The sequence below is a fragment of the Entelurus aequoreus genome, linkage group LG20 (genome assembly GCF_033978785.1).
Source record: "Entelurus aequoreus isolate RoL-2023_Sb linkage group LG20, RoL_Eaeq_v1.1, whole genome shotgun sequence".
NCBI lineage: Eukaryota > Metazoa > Chordata > Actinopteri > Syngnathiformes > Syngnathidae > Entelurus > Entelurus aequoreus.
This window is the reverse complement of record NC_084750.1, coordinates 18,506,687-18,514,186: the sequence shown is the minus strand read 5'-3', so window position 1 is coordinate 18,514,186 and position 7,500 is coordinate 18,506,687. Positions and strand designations below refer to the sequence as shown.

The 7,500-nt window shown below is 35.4% G+C and overlaps 1 protein-coding gene across 1 annotated transcript in view; it reads left to right on the top strand.

Moving 5' to 3' along the window:
* si:dkeyp-92c9.2 (uncharacterized protein LOC571482 homolog) overlaps window positions 1-7,500 on the top strand; it is a 12,538-nt gene that overhangs the window by 3,264 nt on the left and 1,774 nt on the right. The gene's annotated exons all lie outside the window — the stretch shown is intronic.

Genomic DNA, 7,500 nt, shown 5'->3' with positions numbered 1-7,500 from the left:
CACCTTTATTTATCAAGTTTAAACATATAAACAAGGACTTAATTAATTTTTTGTAATGTACTTATTTATTTAAAACATTTTATAATTTTTGTATAATTTTCTACATGAAAAAAATGTAATAATCAAGTGCACAGGCAATAATGTAACAAAATGAGGTGATTACTGCTACACATTTATATCAATGCTGTCAAATTATATATATCTTTTTTAAATCTGATTAATTAGAATATTGATTAATCACAGGTTATTGCCCGCATGCATGATTTTAATTAATTGTAAAAAAGCGGCCCTCTGAAGGCAGCCATTACTGCGATGTGGCCCTCAATGAAAACCAGTTTGACACCCCTGATTTAGTGTTTGTTTGTTTTTTTAACTCCTATTTGCTTTTTTTTGTTTAATTTTTTTCAACGCCTTCAAACCAAACATTGTGATGGATGATTATTAGTAATAGAAATGAAGAAAGGGTAATATTAAATAGGCTAAACTTCTTTCTCCTCCCTATTTGGACATGCTGAATCGTGCGAGCGTGTGGTTTGGTCACCCCTCTAGTACATAATACACATACAGTATAGTACACAATACTTTCTATCTGGCACTATAGTACGTGTAGTTAGTCCTACACTGCAAAAAGCCAGTGTTCAAAAACAGGCAAAAAAAATTACAAAAACTAGGGGTATTTTATTTGAACTAAGCAAAATTATCTGCAATAGAACCAAGAAAAATTTGGCTTGTCAAGACTTTCAAAACAAGTAAAAATTAAAGCTGCAAGCAGCGTTGTCGGGCCCGCATATTTGGCAGGTGCTAGTTGCTGAAGGATGTCAATCTATGAAATGTAGGTCTAAGTGAGACCTACATAGAGGTTTTTGTTTCATGTCTCTAAGACGTTCCTACCGGAAGTTACAAGCAGTTTTGTCTGTGTTTCCTCTGAGGAGCAGTTTGTCTCTGTTTTATTCAAAAAATTGCGCTAGAGCGCATTTTTGAGTTTTGGGGTTCGTTTTTTTTTTATCAGATCGCAATTTCCACCAGTCCTGATGTGTGTGAAAGTTTGGTGAGTTTTGAAGTATTTTAAGGGGGTCAAATTTACAGGTCAAAGAGGCAAAAATGAATGTTTTTAGTAATTTTTGTCTTGAAGGGGAAAGTGCCAACTTCCTGTTGGTTTTTGCCCGGAGGATGTTAAATTATGAAATGTAGGCATAAGTGAGACCTACATAGAGGTTTTTGTTTCATGTCTCTAGGACCCTTCCTAGTGGGAGTTACAGGCAGTTTGTTTTGTTTTTTCCTAGGGGGCGCTAGAGCGCAATTTTGAGTTTTGGTGTTCGGTTTTTTTTTTATTAGATCGCAATTTCCACCAGTCCTGATGTGTGTGAAAAGTTTTGTGAGTTTTGAAGTATTTTAAGGGGGTCAATTACAGGTCAAAGAGGCAAAAATGAGTGTTTTTAGTCATTTTTTGTCTTGAAGGGGAAATTGCCAACTTCCTGTTGGTTTTTGCCCAGGGATGTTAAATATGAAGAATGTAGGCATAAGTGAGACCTACATAGAGGTTTTTGTTCATGTCATCTCTACGACCTTTCCTAGTGGGAGTTACAGGCAGTGTTGGTTTTGTGTTTCTTCCTAGGGGCGCTAGAGCGCAATTTTGAGTTTTGGGGCTAGTTTTTTTTTTATTAGATAGCAATTTTCGCAGGTCCTGATGTGTGTGTCAAATAAGGTGAGTTTTTGAAGCATGTTATGGGCCGTGCGGGCCCTAATTAGCTAACCTCAATGAACCCAAAAATACCTTAAAAAAAGTATATTCTCACTAATAACTGTACTACTATATGAGTACATAGTTTGTATTGTTTCATTGAAAATAAAACAGCAAAGTCCATTTGGCTGTCATCTGTTTTAATTATGAGACACAATTGTGTCAAAGTCATGATTTTTTTTTTTTCATGCTTGAAATAAGAAATAATTACTTTGAAAAAGTAGTTTTATACTTGTGAGTGTTGATGACACAGCTTTGCAACAGTTGATATTCTAGTTTCAAGCACGTTTTACTCAATATAGCTCATCAAATCTCAGCAACAAGCTGTAATATCTTACTGAGATCATTTAGGACCAAAACACTTAAAACAAGTAAAACACTAACATAAAAATCTGCTTAGTGAGAAGAATGATCTTATCAGACAGAAAATAAGTAAATATCACCCTTATTTAAGATATTTAATCTTACTTAGATTTCAGTTGTTGCAGTGTATACACTGTAGTACAGCAAGTCTCGTATGTATTACCAGTGTTCAAGTATTATTTTTGCTTGGTATTTTTTTTAATCAACTTTCCATTTGTAAAGACAGATAAATATTGCCGTTTCGCTAAAAAGACGATGACATCATATAATACATTCTAGTCATAATCAATCCCTAATTCCTCTGAATGATTGATTTCAATAGATAGTATAGTGCAGAGAAATATTTGACTCGGGGGCCACATTGAGAGAGAAAAAAGTGTCTGGGGGGGGCCAATGCAGTGGTTTCCCACACATTCATTTATTTGTGGCGGCCCCGCCACGAAATAATTAAGGCCGCAACAAAACAAAACAAAAAAAAAAACAAAAATGTAATTAAATTTTTTATTTTTTATTTTATTTTATTTTTTTGTGTCCTGTCAAGCTTCTCAGGCAAATCATTTAGTTGATGTAGATGCCCATATCGGCTGTTCAGATTTACTTCACAAAGAGAAGTGTAGGATCAAGATTTTTGGAGCTCTTTGTTCAGTGGATCAGATGTTTGATGAAGCTTTGTGTCTATCTACCACCACTACTGTTTTCTGTTTATTTGTTACTGACTGTGGCAGGACACCTCTGCCTCTGTTTCACTTTATGTTGCTGGTAAATAATATGGTTGTAGTAGTAGGCTAAAGCTAAATTATTTAGTATGCACTAATTAAAGGGGCAGAGCTTTAAGAGACATTTTAGCTTTTATATTTTATAAGATATATTTTTTGTAAGAACCACAATTAATAAATATATTTCAGTGAATACCTTATTGTTCAAATCTGTATATAAATATTGTACATAAAGTGTTGTAATTATATTGTAAAATGGATGGATGGATGGACGTTTAAAACAAAACTGTTATTATTAATTAGTAAGTATACATTTTTTGAGCCTTTTTAGAGATAATCATATCATTGTAGTAAATTATGCAAATTACTCGATAATGTCATGGTGACCACGCCCATAGCCACGCCCCCACCGCCACAGGTATCTTGGCAGTTTATGGGAAACACTGCAATGTGTATGTGTGTATATAATATATATACACATTTATCTGTAAAAACCTGCAGTACAGTATGTGTGTTTGGGTCCCTTTTTTCCAGGAACACTAATACCAAAAGTCACAATGTCCGATAGAGTTCTAAAAAAAGACCACCTCAAAAAAACGGAATGGAATTTTACAGTTTTTTTTACTGAATGGGACACCCAAAATGTAGGTGGAAATAAAGACAGTGGATTTACAATATTAACTACGAACTATAAAACCCTGAATATTAACAACATATGAACATCTTTTACTTCTCAGACCAGCTCCTCCATAGTTGTGTATCTTTTACAATCAAGCAAAACACAACAAAAATGTAACAAAATATGAATGAAACGTGTGATAGACCAACTTTGATGATCCACAAGGGAAATTGTTCAACACAGTAGCTCAGTTACAATGAAGGAAAGTGTAAGGATGGAAAGGACAATGCAGGTATAAATAGACTAATATAGCTATAAATAAAAAAATCTAACATATATACAAATATATACATAATATGTGTACAGAATAATTTATATACAGATATATTATATTATGTCTATAACTATATACAATACAAACCAATGACCATGTACAATATTACAGTATATACAGTATATAATAATCACCTAGCAATATGATATGCAGAAGTGTGTTGTAAATATTTGCTTCTGCATCTGTTCCTGACACATGCGTGTCGTAGATTACCGTAATAACTCCGATAGCACTCAAAAAGTGCAGATTCCAACCATTGAAAAACGTTCTATTAGAGATGTCCGATAATGGCTTTTCTGCCGATATCCGATATTGTCCAACTCTTAATTACCGATTACGGTATCAACCCGATACCGATATAGGATGCCCCCGCTGGATGCATTAAGCAATGTAACAAGGTTTTCCAAAATAAATCAACTCAAGTTATGGAAAAAAATGCCAACATGTATATTGTAGCGTCCCGGAAGAGTTAGTGCTGCAAGGGGTTCTGGGTAATTGTTCTGTTGTGTTTATGTTGTGTTACGGTGCGGATGTTCTCCCGAAATGTGTTTTGTCATTCTTGTTTGGTGTGGGTTCACAGTGTGGCGCATATTTGTAACAGTGTTAAAGTTGTTTATACGGCTACCCTCAGTGTGACCCTGTATGGTTGTTGACCAACTATGCATTGCATTCACCTCTGTGTGTGTGTAAAAGTCGTAGATATTATGTGACTGGGCCGGCACGCTGTTTTGTATGGAGGAAAAAGCGGACGTGGACGACAGGTTGTAGAGGACGCTAAAAGGCAGTGCCTTTAAGGCACGCCCGCAATATTGTTTGTCTGGGGTGGAAATCGGGAGAGAATAGTGATAGATTTTCGAATGGGCACTGAAATTCGGGGGGTCTCCCGGGAATATCGGGAGGTTGAAACCGATACCGATAATTTCCGATATTACATTTTAAAGCATTTATCGGCCGATAATATCAGACATCTCTATAAATAACATAATGTCATGGCTGTCTTGAGTTTCCAATCATTTCTACAACTCTTATTTTTTTGTGATAGAGTGATTGGAGCACATACTTGTTGGTCACAAAAAAAACATTCATGAAGTTTGCTTCTTTTATGAATTTATTATGGGTCTACTGAAAATGTGAGCAAATACCCAGCAATATGTTTGGAGGAGAAAAGGTGAGGCCTTTAATCCCAGGAACACCATCCCTAACGTCGAGCATGGTGGTGGTCGTATTATGCTCTGGGCCTGTTTTGCTGCCAATGGAACTGGTGCTTTACAGAGAGTAAATGGGACAATGAAAAAGGAGGATTACCTCCAAATTCTTCAGGACAAGCTAAAATCATCAGCCCGGAGGTTGGGTCTTAGGCGCAGTTGGGTGTTCCAACAGGACAATGACGTCAAAAGTGGTAAAGGAATGGCTCAATCAGGCTAGAATGAAGGTTTTAGAATGGCCTTCCCAAAGTCCTGACTTAAACGTGTGGACAATGCTGAAGAAACAAGTCCATGTCAGAAAAACCAACACATTTAGCTGAACTGCACCAATTTTGTCAAGAGGAGTGGTCAAACATTCAAGCAGAAGCTTGTGGATGGCTACCAAAAGCGCCTTATTGCAGTGAAACTTACCAAATATTAACATTGCTGTATGTATACTTTTGACCCAGCACATTTGCTCACATTATCAGTAGACCCATAATAAATTCATAAAAGAAGCAAACTTCATGAATGTTTTTTTTGTGACCAGCAAGTATGTGCTCCAATCACTCTATCACAAAATAATAAGAGTTGTAGAAATGATTGGAATCTCAAGACAGCCATGACATCATGTTCTTTATAAGTGTATGTACACTTTTGACCACGACTGTAAATGCCAAAAAGGGGAGGACTTAAAGCGGCGCCTTGAGGAACGCCTCAGATATGTACACCACAAGTTTGAAAGTAATGATATGCAGTGTGTTTACAGTGGTCCAAGGTCCTCTACGCCAGTGTTTTTCAACCACTGTGCCGCGGCACACTAGTGTGCCGTGAGATACAGATCTTGTTTCACCTATTTGGGTTAAAAATATTTTTTGCAAAGCAGTAATTATAGTCTGCAAATGATGTGTTGTTGTTGAGTGTCGGTGCTGTCTAGAGCTCGGCAGAGTAACCGTGTAATACTCTTCCATATCAGTAGGTGGCAGCCGGTAGCTAATTGCTTTGTAGATGTCGGAAACAGCGGGAGGCAGAGTGCAGGTAAAAGGGTGTCTAATGCTTAAACCAAAAATAAATAAAAGGTGAGTGCCCCTAAGAAAAGGCATTGAAGCTTAGGGAAGGCTATGCAGAACGAAACTAAAACTGAACTGGCTACAAAGTAAACAAAAACAGAATGCTGGACGACAGCAAAGACTTACTGTGGAGCAAAGACGGCGTCCACAATGTACATCCGAACATGACATGACAATCAACAATGTTCACACAAAGAAGGATAAAAACTGAAATATTGTTGATTGCTAAAACAAAGTAGATGCGGGAAATATCGCTCAAAGGAAGACATGAAACTGCTAGGGGAAAATACCAAAAAAAGAGAAAAAGCCACCAAAATAGGAGCGCAAGACAAGAACTAAAACACTACACACAGGAAAACAGCAAAAAAGTCAGAATAAGTCAGGGGGTGATGTGACAGGTGGTGACAGTACACCTACTTTGAGACAAGAGCTATAGTGATGCATGCTTGGTTATGGTTTAAAGCAGGGGTCACCAACGCGGTGCCCGCGGGCACCAGGTAGCCCGTAAGGACCAGATGAGTCGCCCGCTGGCCTGTTCTAAAAATAGCTCAAATAGCAGCACTTACCAGTGAGCTGCCTCTATTTTTTAAATGTTATTTATTTACTAGCAAGCTGGTCTCGCTTTGCCCGACATTTTTAATTCTAAGAGAGACAAAACTCAAATAGAATTTGAAAATCCAAGAAAATATTTGAAAGACTTGGTCTTCACTTGTTTAAATAAACTCATTAATTTATTTACTTTGCTTCTTATAACTTTCAGAAAGACAATTTTAGAGAAAAAATACAACCTTAAAAATGATTTTAGGATTTTTAAACACATATACCTTTTTACCTTTTAAATTCCTTCCTCTTCTTTCCTGGCAATTTAAATCAATGTTCAAGTAAATTTATTTTTTTTATTGTAAAGAATAATAAATACATTTTAATTTAATTCTTCATTTTAGCTTCTGTTTTTTCGACGAAGAATATTTGTGAAATATTTCTTCAAACTTATTATGATTAAAATTCAAAAAAATTATTCTGGCAAATCTAGAAAATCTGTAGAATCAAATTTGAATCTTATTTCAAAGTCTTTTGAATTTCTTTTAAAATTTTTGTTCTGGAAAATCTAGAAGAAATAATGATTTGTCTTTGTTAGAAATATAGCTTCGTCCAATTTGTTATATATTCTAACAAAGTGCAGATTGGATTTTAACCTATTTAAAACATGTTTTCAAAATTCTAAAATTAATCTTAATCAGGAAAAATTACTAATGATGTTCCATACATTCTTTTTTTTATTTTTTCAAAAAGATTTGAATTAGCTAGTTTTTCTCTTCTTTTTTTCGGTGGAATTTTGAATTTTAAAGAATCGAAATTGAAGATAAACTATGTTTCAAAATTTAATTGTCACTTTTTTCGTGTTTTCTCCTCTTTTAAACCGTTCAATTAAGTGTAAATATCATTAATTATTAATAATAACATAGAGTTAAA